A 13,651-nucleotide genomic window follows, 5' to 3' on the forward strand; every position below is an offset into this window, starting at 1 on the left:
AAATGTTGACAGCTAGTTAACAAAAAACTTCCAAGTTCTGATAGGCAAATAAAACATTTCCACAGCTCAGACTTGCCCCCTGTTCTAAACAGCCCATTGGGATTGCAGAGATTCCACAAGCCATGGAGGCTAATCCAAATGATCTCGCTGGATCTTTGGAGCTGCTAGAAAAGGGGAGACACCCGGCGTCCCCTAAGCCACGTGGCCAAGGGTTTTTAATCCAATGACTTGTTAGTTTGGTAGTCCCTCTGCTGAAGGCACACCTTCCATAGGCCTAAGCATGGCTGTTTCTGACACTCGCCATCTAAGACCTCTGTATGTCCTCCTAGGGGGACAGGGGACCTCTTGGCCTGACCTGGGGCCAGATATAGTAGGAGTTGTGCAGGGCAGTCGTATTTCCCTAGGACAGCAGAACGGAAGGAAAGAAAGGACAGTTTACACTCTCCAATCTTCTCCCTCCCCTCTTTTGTGCCCTCCCTGAATGACAGACAGCCCCAGCGTTAGACACAGCCCCCTTGTTTAATGGTGCCACGTCTCTGCTAGTGACCGAATGTTTCTCCCTCATTATTTTCTTTATACAAGATGACGTGACTTGTGTCTGTTGCTAATATTAGATCTGTAACAGATGCCCTCATTGTTGGGCCCTGGGTCCATGTGGAGCAGATTAATAAAGCAAAGACAAAGGCCTCAAATACTCAGTGACTTGAAGCGCAGAATTTGCTGCAAGGGACAGGGGCCTTACACTGTGTTAGGTAAGGTGAGGGGACAGGCCTGTGAGAGACCAGGAATTGAGACCACAGTCTAAATGCCATTGGAATTGTAGGCAGAGCTCTTGGGGTAAACGGGCAGGGAGCATAAAGCATCAAGAAGAGGCATCTTCATGTGGAGACAAACAGTAATGTGGTTAAAATGACAGGTCATCTAGTCACCACTGGTGGACAAAATTAGGAGACAGGGGAACCAGGTAGCAAGTCTAGGGAGACAGTAGATAGTTCAGTGAACATGGCCAATGTCGTGGTTCTTTTTACTCCTTTCCATTTTTCTCAATAAAGCCTTTTAAGACAGATCAGAGGAGGGTGGTCACCTACCATGTACCTCCTGGGTCTTAGCATGGACCACTGGGACTTTCTTTGCCCCTCCCTCATCTTCTTATTGCACGATAATTTGTGTTTGTGTTTTATCTTTAATTTATTTTATTGAAGTATGTTGACTTATCAATACAATGTTGTGTTAATTTCTGCTGTACAGAAAGGTGATTCAGTTATATATATATACATATATATATATATATATATATACCTTCTTTTTCATATTCTTTTCCATTATGGTTTATCACAGGATATTGAATATAGATCCCTGTGCTATACAGTAGAACCTTGTTGTTGATCCATTCTATACATAATAGTTAGCATCTGCTAATCCCAAACTCCCAATCCACACCCTGTGTTGTGTTTTTCAATATCTGCTGAACATGTTTTTTTTTTTTTTCGATATTTTTATTTCGTTGCCTGAACCTTGACGAAGTTACTGCTGCACAGCGAGGTGGAGATCGCGTCTGACTGTCTCACCTGCTACATGGACCCACACACAGCAGGCTTTGTCCTAATGAGCACTTTCTGCCCACAGTGATCCCAGCGCTAGTGCCTCGGAAGGCTACCTGAGACTTGGTCAAGGCCAGTGGATCAAGGGTTTTTTTGGTCTCTGGAGGGTTGTGTTGCAAAGGTTCTGTGCTATCTTGATTTGGAACTGAACTGTCAAGGTGAATCCTGCAGCTAACCTATTTATAATCTGAGTTTAATCTTTCTGAAAAGAGAACCAGAGCCCTAAAAATACCTGTCTTGTAAATTCCAGATTTTTGTAATTGCATTTTTTTCCCCCAAATGAAAGACTGGCCACCTACCTACAGTGGAACTATATGGAGGAAACAAACTAGCGTTTGTTCAGTTTTGCTATAGGTTAAGTGCTTCACATTGTTTAGTTCATTTCATTCTCATGTCAAAAATGTGAGGTAGGTCTCATTATTCCCATTTTACAAATGAGGGATTTAAGGCTCAGAGAGCTCCAAAAGCTGATAAATGGCAGAGCTTAGATTTAAATCAAAGTCTCCTGATACCCAGACCTCTGCTTTTTCCATTTATCTGCACTTCTGGAGTTCTTTTGCAATTGCCAGATGCTGTCATATTCAGACTAAGACAGACACATATAGACAGAGATAGGACTGAGTGTTTTCCTTAATATATTTTGCAGTGATAAAAATAAACAGCAATTATTTTAAATTCATAAGTGGTTATAATGGAATAGATACTTAGGCAAATAGACTTCTGAAATAAATGTTTAAAGTTCCGTGTTGAAAATCAAGATGACCTGGTAAAAAGCTGAGATTGTGAGTTCCAGGACAGCTGAGACCATGTTTTATACACTCTGTGTCTCCAGCAATTAGCACTGAGCCTAGCCCACAGTGGCGAGGAAGGCACTCAGTGTTTGCTGAATGAATAAATAAGTGTCTCCTCTATCCACATCAATATTTGGAAAAGAAGAGACCATCTACTTAAGTTAGATGGTCCTCCTTCACCCACTGAACAGACTGTTGTCTTCAACATTACTGCCATAGACTGAATGTTTGTCTCCCTCCAAAGTTCATGCGCTGAAACTTAACTGATGGTATTTGGAAGTGGAGCTTTTGGGAGGTGATTAGGTCATGACAGTAGAGCCCTCATGAAAGGGATGAGTGCCTCTAGAAAGAAACCAGAGAGAGCTTGCTTGCCCCTTCTGCCATGTGGGTATACAGCAAAAAGACGGCCATCTATGAACCAGGAAGTTGGTTCTCACCAGACACTGACTCTGCTGGCCCCTGGATCTTTGACTTCCTGGCCTCCAGAACAGTGAGAAATAAATGCTTGTTTCTAAGCCACTATGATATTTTGTTATATCATCCTGAAAGGACTATGAAAATACTGAATAATATTAACAGGAGTTAGGCAAGAGAGCCAAGCCAAGCAGTTTATCCATATCTGGAGAAAGTGGATTTTGGTCACCTTGCTTCATCAGAACCTCCATTTCCTGTTTGTATTATAAAATGACTCAGTGCCTTGGTGATCTATGAACAGCTAGTGAAAATGAAATACTCCTGTGAGTTTTTTTAAAATGTAAATTTACGAAAACTACACTGGTTTCCAAACTTCAACTGAATTTAATACTATTTGCTTTGAAAAGGGATTTCATTTTTTCTCTTGTCAGATAGTTTTTCTGTATAAAATTTTAAATACAGAAAAATAAAACAAAATAGTTCTACTTACCTATCATGCAAAGGCAATTATTTCGCTTTTCTCAGTCTTTTATTATCCTTTGCGTATGTCCACACACTGTGATCATACCATGCATAAGTTTTTTATTCTACTTTTCTAATTATTCTTTCTATTATAAACATATTGATAGAACTTCATTTTCCTTTTTTCCAGCAAAGTAAAATAAACTTTCATAATACAAAGGCAATATATGTTTTTTTCCAGTTAAATAAAACAATACAGATGAAAGATACACAGATTATTCAAAGTGAAGAAAATTTAAAATGTGGAAGTTTAAACAGAATGTTCTGCTTTCTCCCATAGACAGTCGAATACATTTTAAAAGGGAACACGCAATCAGCAAGAAACAAAAGGCCACGGAAGCTCCTTTTGATCCCCTGTCTAAATATGTAACATTCACTCATGTCTGCGTGTCCGCCATCTGAATAAACTCCCTTTGGGGCCCAGAGTTGAGCTGAATTAAAGTTGGTAGGGGAGGCTTAGGAGTTGCTTATAGAAGCAATCTCCAAGGTTCACTAGAGCATCACTGGAAATTTGCGGTATTTTAAAAATGTGTTTATTGCATCTTCTCTTAGGGATAGCGGGGTCTGTAATTGGAAAACAAGACTCTCATTAGTCCCTTGGGGAATGGTAGTCCAATGATCACTATCCTCCTAAGAAGAGCGGTTGGGTAACTTAGGGCTTTGGATTTGTTCCCTGGTGTATGCAGGTTTGGGGTGAGAGCTGGATTTCTGAGCCTCTCTGTCAGAGATCCTACTTCTCTGCTGGGTCTCAGAGTACCAGTCGCTCTAATAAATGATTAGGAAAAGAATGTTGATATAAAGAGGCATCAAATTTTTACCTGTCCAAGGTATCCACATCTCAGTGGGTCTCAGTTATATCACCTTTCTGAGATCTTGGCTAAGATAAAGGGATGGGTACCAGATGCTTCCACCAACTCCAGGCCAAGTATGAAGAGCAGTTTCTCTCTTTCCTGGGAAATGGGTCAGTCATGTTATCATTTGCCATTGCTATCTTGGACATTTGCTTAAAAATGAGCTATATAGTTTGGCTCTGATGAACTTAGCAGAGCTATATATATTTTATATCTATATCATCTATTAAATATTCATTTAGTACTGTTTATGTGCTATGTATTATTCTAAGCTCTTTGTATCCTGAATATCGTCACATCTAAGATGCCACTGATTATAAGCGGCACCATTATTTTTCATACCACTGAGGCAAATAAACTATGCTATGCTATTGACTGTAAATTGCACCTCAATTTCAGACATGTTAAAATGTGAAAAATGCATGTCTCAGAATCAATGAAACATGGTATATTAATGCATGTTGTCATAATTAAAACAACTCTAGGAGGTAGGTTCTATCCTTATCCTCATTTTGTAGATGAGAAAACTGAGGCATAGAGAGGTTCCACAGTGTGCCCAGGATCACACTGCATTTGCACCCAGACAGTCGAACTCCAGGGCCCAGCTAATAACCACTACACTCTTCTCCCTGCAGATAAGGAAAGCTGAAAAAATAAGGTTTCGAAAAGTTATTTTAAATACTTCTCTGCATGAGGAGAGTCAAAGTTATTCCTGTCTGCAGTTGTCCCCTAACATCTGGACCAATATCCCAAAGCTGAGCAATCCGGAAGTGCTCAGGAGTTCTATGGAGCATATGTCTGTTTTAGTGCAAGCCAATGGGGTGAGAGGGCGCCTGTGGACACATGGCTTCTTCTATGAGGACTGCGGTTGTCTACCGTTACTTCTAGACACCATCCAGGGTGTAGCTTTGCTAGAAAGAAGACAGTTCTGTCCACAGTTTCAGGACCGCGTGATTCAGCCTCCTGTTGTCTTGGGTGTCAACCACCACTTTGGACTCTGAGGCCTTCTGCTTCTCACTTGAGGGTTGAGCCTGGTATGCTTTCTTAGGTTTAGTCATGATTAGGAAAATAAATCAGGCATCCTCACCCAAATAGGAGCTACTCCTCAGCCTCCTTGCCTCTCCTCATAATCCAAATGGGGTTAATTTCCTCCTTACCTGTCAATTTCATACAAGTGTTTGACAATTAACAGAGAAGAATGACAAAGAAATAGCTTCAGGGACCTAGAAATTTTATCATTATTCTAGTTTACAAGCCACAGTTTCAACGTATCTCATGATTAAGTATGATTTTAACCCATTGCTACTATCTTTCCAGAGCTACTTCTCCCCAGATTAGCTTCAGCGACCCTTCTCTGCCCTCATAGCACATAGCTCTCTTAAAGAGCACTTCTCACACTGTATCGGAACTCCTTGTCTGTCTGTCTGTCTGTCTTCCCTACCTACTTCAAGTTCTGTGGTACAAAGTTCTGTATCTGTCTTGCCCTGGGCTAGAGGTGACACAGCATGAAGTCTACGTTACAGAACTCACTCGTGGCATGAAAGTTCCCCAGCGTTGCCCTTCCCTGTCTAAGGCAGAGCATCAGTTGACTTCTGCTTTCTTTTCTGGTTACCCATGGAGCCCTGCGAGGTGCTGGCATGAGAGAGGGACCAAGTCTAACCTCGTTCCTCCCTGAACACTCGGCATCTAGCCAGTGCTCATGGTAGATGTTTTAAAAACATTTTGAAAATGAATGAATGAACTAGAGCCATGAGACTCCAAATGAAATTTCATGGAAGGGTTTTTTTCCCTTTCTTTTATTCATTTATTTACTCACTGTATTGAATACCTACTGTATAGCAGGCACTATGTTTATGTCTGAGGGGGAAGGTACCAATTAGATACAGGGGAAATACTGGGATTAATAGACACAATCAGGGAATTCCCTGGTGGTCCAGTGATTAGGACTCCGTGCTTCCACTGTAGGGGGACTGGGTTCGATCCCTGGTCAGGGAACTAAGATCCCACAAGCTGCAAAAAAAAAAGGGCACAATCAGAAAGGGCCCTTAACATCACGTAAGGCAGGAGGAGGGCAAGGGGTGACTGAGGACATGCTTGTTAAGGGGATGGATAACTTGAGGAACTAATGTTTAACTGGATTGTGTTTAAAAAAAATAAAGGTAAATGAAAAAGATGAAGGGATGGGATTACAAGGTGAGAATTCCAGGCCAAGGGAAGTATTTTATGATGCAAAGTCTCAGGGACAAGAGAGAGCACTGTCTGTGGTAGAAACTGCAAGAAGTTGAATAGTACTGCTCAGAGCATGGACGGCCAGGTGGCACAGGCCAGAGGTGAGGCCCAAGAGGGAGGGATCAGATCTCAGTGGTTTTGGGGGTCGGGTAGGGAGCAGGGTTTCATCCTAAGGCAAATGGAGAGCGATTGACGGGCTGTAAGACTAGGATGATGTCATCAGATTTATTTTAGGAAGTTACTGCAGCTGCAGAATGGATTGGCGGGGATGAAGGGATGAAAAACTGGGTATGAGAGATGAGGTGGTGAGGGCTGCAGGGCTGGAGAAGGGTCTAGTTTGACTCCTGTCTTCAAACAGCTTGGAACAGAATCAACCAAACCACTGAAATCCAAGTAGAATGTCATTTTATTCCACATCAGCCATTATTCTTCCCCTTCAGGTCTTTGCTGACAGCTATCGACAGATGTTGGATTGGCATGGGTGTGAGTACAGAGGCCTAAGAGGATCTGATTTGAAATCTCGTCCCCAGGAGAAGAGAGTCAGTGGCAAAGAAAAGGGACCAGAGGTGATCAAACGGAGACAGTGAATGATCGCTCATAAAGATGCTGTGAAAGACAGGCTTCCCCTGGAATGAGCTGTCAGTAAAAACTTGAATTAGATCAAGGTACTCCCATGACGTACTGTGTTCTAGAATATTGGGGTGAGGACCTTTGTAATTTGCAAAAGCAAACTCAGTATCATCATATAACTTATCTTTGGAAAGCAGGGAAACAAAAAGAAACTCTCTTCTTTATACTATAAACTAAAAGGAACTAAAGTAGACAAAATCGCCCTGGCTGTGGGATGTGCAAATGTTCTGTCTTATGTGCATGTTGGTCACTGACAAGGGTCTGGGGAAAAACTCGAATTTGCTGAAGGCGGTGGGGGAGTAGTGGCAGAGATAGTTATGCTTATCAAAGGGGGGGCAGGGATCAAGAAAGTTTGAAAAACAGTGAATAAAAATCATATAAATGCTTTAGTCATAAAAACTGAAAATTTATTTTTATATTCTGCATTTTTTCAAACACAACAGAATCCTCAAATTTGACATCTATTACTCCAGATGCTGTGGTAGCCAATGGGACCCAGAGACTAAGAAGGGACCACCCTGTTTCCTGAAGTACAAGATCTAGTAGAGAAGACAGACAGAGGAATGATTAATACCCTTACATGACAAGCAGCATAATAGAGCATGTATAAAGAACATGAGAAAGATAGGGATTGATTTCTAGTTGTTTAATTGTGTTTAGAGTTGACAACATGAATCGACATTGGGGAACATGTATAATCCTAGATAGTAAGATAAATATTAAAAAATCCCATGAAAACCATAATCCTCACAGCCTCCCATGGAGGACATGGCAGAGGTGTACAAGGGTAAGGATGACCTGCCTGAGGGACAAGTACCACATGACCAGTGTCATCAACTCCAGATCAAAGGGGACTCCAAGTCTAGTTGTTACTGTGACATCACACTGTATGTGTCTTGTTTTTTTTTTTTTAATTAAGAAATAAATTTAGGTTTCATTTCAGGGGCCAAACATATTCAGACTTTTCAGGTATTGAAGCCTCCAAGGAATTGGTTCTTAAGCTCCAAAATGTGCTCTTCTGACAATTTCTCTCCTATTTTATAGGCTCACCTCATGGATTTGCTGTGACTTAGAGGAAAGGCCAGGCTTAGGAAGCAGATGGGCCTGGCTCAAATCTGGCTCAGGACTCACTGATTATGCCATCTTGGACAAGCATCTGAATGCTCTGGTCCAGTTCCCCACGTGGCACACTGAGGAAATAAGATTAAATAAGAAGATGTGAGTGAAGGCACCCTAGTAGGCACTCTGCTTCTGGCTCAACCACCACCCCACTCCAAGCTACCATCTCTCATCTGGATCTTATACATGTTTTTCTTCATTCATTCTCGGCCACTCCAGTCTGCCCATTTCTGCCCAGAAAGCAAATGTGATTGTGTCTCCACCATTGAAAGATCAAAAGCCTCAACATGATTTATAGAATATATCTTTCCAAACTGCAGGACATGAGCGATTCGTGGATCATAGAAACAACTTTATGGGTTACCAGCAGCGTATTTTTTAAAGGGGAACAAAATAGAACACAACAGAAATACTAGATTGCAATGGCAATTTTAAGCATAAGGATTATTACATGAAGCTTGCTTTCTCAATATGGGTCCAGGTTTTAGTATTTTCTGAGAGATGAAAGAAGTGCACCTGTGAAACAAAAATAAGACAATGGTGGGGGGCAGGGAAGGAAGCTATATACACTTGAAAAAGCTAAGGGGACAGAAATGAGCTGTTAAAAATTAGAAGTTTGATAGGAGAAATGAAAAAGACAATAGAAGCAGGTTTACAAGATAAAGATGAGAAAAAATTTCAGAAGGTAAAGCACAGTCATAAAGGGATATAAAATTGGAAGAAGAAAAGACACAAAAATTGGAGGTCCGGTCCATGAGGTCTGATATCCAAATACAGGAGTTAATGTAGAGAGGGAAAAACTAGAGGAAGCTGTCAAAGAAGTAACTAAAAAGCTTTCATAAAACTAAAGAACCAGCATTTTGAGACGGAAAAAATTTAAGAGCACTGGGACAAAGAAAAGCTCCTATAAACTATTAGAGAGGAACACAGCACACTAGGACTAGGAATCATATTTACATCTCCCTTATTCCTTGTACCATACTCACAAAACAATAAAAAAAGTTAATAAAACAAACCCAAAACCCCAGTTAGAATTAAAGGTATAATTAAAATCAAAATTAAAAGTACAATTAACCTATAAAAAGGAAAATCCCCATAAGTTAATATTTATCTGTCTCTGGATGGGCAAATAACTTTCTCACTTTCTAAACATAAAGGCCATGAAAGGTATTACAAAGGAAAAGACCGACTCAACATTTTAATATATTAAACGGATATTTATACGAAAAATATTTAAAATTAAAATTAAATATAAATTAAAGAAATGGCAAACTGGGAAAAATCTATGAACAGATTAAACACAGGGTTTAATATGGAAAATATTCACATGAGCAAGTAAAATGTTCATATACTGTGTAAAATATGCAGAATACTCACATAATACATAAAATGTTCATGTAAGTAGATGAGAAAAAACACTAGAACCATATTAGAGAAAAATGGGCAAAGGATATGAAGCAATACAAATGGCTAGTATTCATTGAAGAAAAACAAGTCAATCTTAGTTGTAATCTAAGAAGTATAAATTAAAACTTGAGCTACACTTTTTCACCAAAATTTTTCACAATAATTTTCTTACCAAATTATTAAAGATATTTTTTCAGAGTAACGTTAATGGTGAGGATGAAAAGTGATATGTTTCTGGAAAGTTTTGGCAATACATGTTAAGGATTTTAAATGTTTAAATCTTGCAATGCAGTAATTCCATTTCTAGTTATCTAATCCAAGGAATTTCATTATTTAACTAATATTTTACCAAATATACTGATCTAGGCACTGAAATATAGGATATTTATAAGGGATTATTAATACTTGTGGAAAAGTAAAAAACAAAATAACTGTCCAATAATAGGGGGAAAGTTGAGTCACGTATCTCCATCCAATAGAATTTATTTAGTCATCAAATATGATGTTTATAATTATTTTAAATAAACGGTAAGTAGACTTTCTAACGTGAGAAGAAATTTATTAAACACAGCATTTAGATATTGGCTGTCAGCAGAAACAATGGCTAACGTCGGAGGCATTCTGTCAACAATCCTCATTTGAAAGAATAGCTTTGAAATATGCACGGACCATGAAAGACAAGAAGGCTTTCCTGCTGTCCTGAAATTGCTGAGCAATCTGTACAATAAGCAATCGGGACAATGGCCACAGTGAGAGGACTTATTAAACTTACTTCACTTCTTACCTTCCCCAGTTTAAAACACAGACACACACACACACATACACACATACACCAGGAAAGCTTAGAGGAATTATTTTTGAAAGACTCCTAATTTCCAGAAATCCATCAAGTCTAATCATTCTGATAAAAATACTTTTCTTCAATTGTCAGAATTGTCAAGTTTCCTTAGAGGAAGAATTTCTGTGTTACTGGGGATACCAAGAATAAGGGTAAAATGGAAGAGTAACTGAAATGTAAGGGTACTTATTCTCAACTAGTACCTGTGGCTCCAATTGAAAGGAACATGTAGGCAGTTTCACAGTAAAAGCAACCATCTGAGACCCATAGAGAAGACATTTCCCTGGAGCACTGAAGGATCACCGTAATTGTACCCGGCAAATTCTGAGTTTTCATTTGAGCACAGAGTTACACTTACAGAATCAGAGTGTTTCCTTTGGATGCTCAATATCTGAAGATTAATGTGTATCTAGATTATTTATTTTATATAGATGGTAGTCCGGCCGCATACCTCCTAGGATCCTTAGAAATGTAAAAAGGAAATAATTTAGTTTATAAAACAAATATAGGGGACTTCCCTGGCAGTCCAGTGGTTAGGACTCTGTGCTTCCACTGCAGGGGGACTGGTTTGATCCCTACTCAGGGAACGAAGATCCCACATGCCACGTGGCAAAGCCAACAAAAACAAAAACAAAAACAAATACTCAACTCAAGGCTTGTTTTGGTTGTTTATTAAGAATTCAATAAGAAATGAGGGCCTGTGTGATATTCATAATCAGCATTTTAGGGTTTATTAGGGGAAAGACCCTTAGCATGGTATTTAAATTTTTGACATTAATTTTCCTTGTAAATTGTTTCACTCTTCTCTTTTCATTTCTCTAGAGGAAGTTTTCATATAGAATGAAAATTTTGATTATATATTTATATAGATTTAAATAAAATCATTGTAGAAGAATTATTAAGATTAAAAATTACAGTGAGATGGGGAGATTATCACATGATACAGGTGACATGTACTTGTAGATCCTCAGGGTCTAGCTTGAGTGGTGATAGCTATAAGGAGGAGAGGAAGGCAAGCTGGATCCTTGGGTCCTTATAGAAGGAAGGAGAGCACAGGAAGCCTCCCTGGGGTATACAGGTGTCCCTGGGGCCTCACAGTAGACTGTCGTGGGATCCCCTGACATCACCGACTATAGGTCTAGGGAGAGGGAGATGTAATAGCCAACGGTAACTAGGATACTGTATTCCCATCCTTAGAAAAAATGATTTCTAAAGGAGGAAGTTAATTCAGGAGAGAGATGATCAATTTGTACTAAACAAGTTGGTTTTCAGGGGCTCAGTGGCCAGTCAAGAAGGAAAAGCAAATCAGAAGTGCAGGAGAAAGTCAGTGCTATTAGAGAAAGCTATGGCAATAAATAATATCTTTAAAGAGAGAGAGTGTGATACTAAAGAAAGCCATGAACAGAAAAAGGAGATTGAAAGGGAGAAATAAAAAGAGTTAAAAGAGAGATGAGAATTGAGCTTTGAAATAAGACGGCATTTGTATAGTGGAAAAAGAAGTGGAACCAAGGAGAAAGAAAAGAACCGGAGAAGACTATCAGTACCCTAGAGGTCAGACACATTTTAGGAAGAAGGAGGTGTTCCATCAATCAATGATGTAGAGAGAGAAAGTGTAACCCATGGAGGCGCACTTGGGAGACAGTGTGATGATTGACAGAGATCAATTTCAGTGGAGAAGTGGGGTCAGAATCAGAAGACGAGAGAGATGAGGAAATGTTTTGTAAAGGTAGATAATTTTTGTTTATGTTTTGACATGTTCGGTATTGAAAGGAAGGTAAGAGAAAGAATGTAGCTTAAATCAGGAAACAGACTGATGACTGATGATTTAAGTCTTTACAGAGGTGATAGTGATCATTTAATTGACCATAGTTTTGGAATGCATGGGAGGTGTCAATTTAAGGAGTTGAAATGACAAGATTAGCTCTGGAGAGGGGGAGTATCTGCTCTTCCCCTAAGATAGGAGAGTAGGTAGTAAGATGTGGTGTAACCAAGAGGAGAGAGACTGCAGTGTGCGCAAAATGATTTTAGTTACTTATTTTTTTAATAAAAATGTTTGGAGTGTGCACCATATAGAGTACCAAGATCCCTTGGAAAATTTGATGACGAACAAGACCTACACAAGGCTCTCAAAGTAGTTTTATATGGAAGATAAGACAAGCACAAAAATAACTCTAGAGATTGAGAACACAAGCTATGAAGTTAAATATAAATTTTTCTACACCTCAGTTTCTTCCTCCATAAAATGGGAATACTGAGAGTACCAGCTATGTTTCAAGCATCCCATTCTCTTGCTAGCTTACATTTCCTAGGGTTCTAATAAAAGTATTTCACCTAATGGAGACATTTAGCCCATGAATCGAGCACTGTTTCACTCTCCGTCATTGCCCTCATGTTCTCATTTCCTTTTTTACCCAGGATAAATTTACTGGTCCATCATTTTAATCACTTTCTTATCCCTCCATCCAATCCATCAAGACACTTGTTCCTCTCTCCTTGAGATACACATGGCTGGAAAACCCGAACCCTGATGAAACCTTACTATTTGCTTTCTTCCCATCTTTTGGGTCCCCTTGTCGATGGAGGAAAATTCCACAGAGTCATACAATATGAGTTCAGGAAACACATCAAGACCAAGGCACACATCGGGTCTGCATTTCTTCAGCGTCTACATGGAGAGGTATCCCATGTTGAGGAGGGTTTTGTTCTAGTGGAGGTCCCTTCCCCATTGCTCTTCCTTCATATAGCGCTTTGAAGTCAGCAACCTTATTAGGAAAGGGAGCTTCGGACTGCTTGGGGAATTAAGCGGCCTAGATATCATGCCAGCCATTTACAGGAGCTGTCCGGGAAAGCCAGTAGCCCTGTACAGTTAGGAGGCACCTGGGGACCTTGGGCCCTTTTGGATGCTATAGCCCTCCAGTCACGGAAGGAGTCTAGGCTAGCCTATTGTTCAGGCATCTTAGGATGAACATCTAGGGTCATTTCTGAACAATGCTTCTCCTTCATAACAATCTATCCCCAAGACCCTTGAGTGCTCATCAGGTGTTTCTGGAATAGGAAGAGAGAGATTATTTGACTTCCGCCCAATCTTTAGAGGCTAAGTTAACTGCATTTGTCGCACTCCCTCAAGGATGAGCTAGATTGTCAACCACTTCCCCTCCCCACCATTTATTACCAACAAATTCTATAGAGACCTCGAGATTGTTTCTTTGATCCTTTGACATTAAAGTTGGAAAAGGAGAAGAGTGTATT

This window comes from Eschrichtius robustus, chromosome 11 (assembly GCF_028021215.1).
Source record: "Eschrichtius robustus isolate mEscRob2 chromosome 11, mEscRob2.pri, whole genome shotgun sequence".
In the NCBI taxonomy this organism is placed as follows: Eukaryota; Metazoa; Chordata; class Mammalia; order Artiodactyla; family Eschrichtiidae; genus Eschrichtius; species Eschrichtius robustus.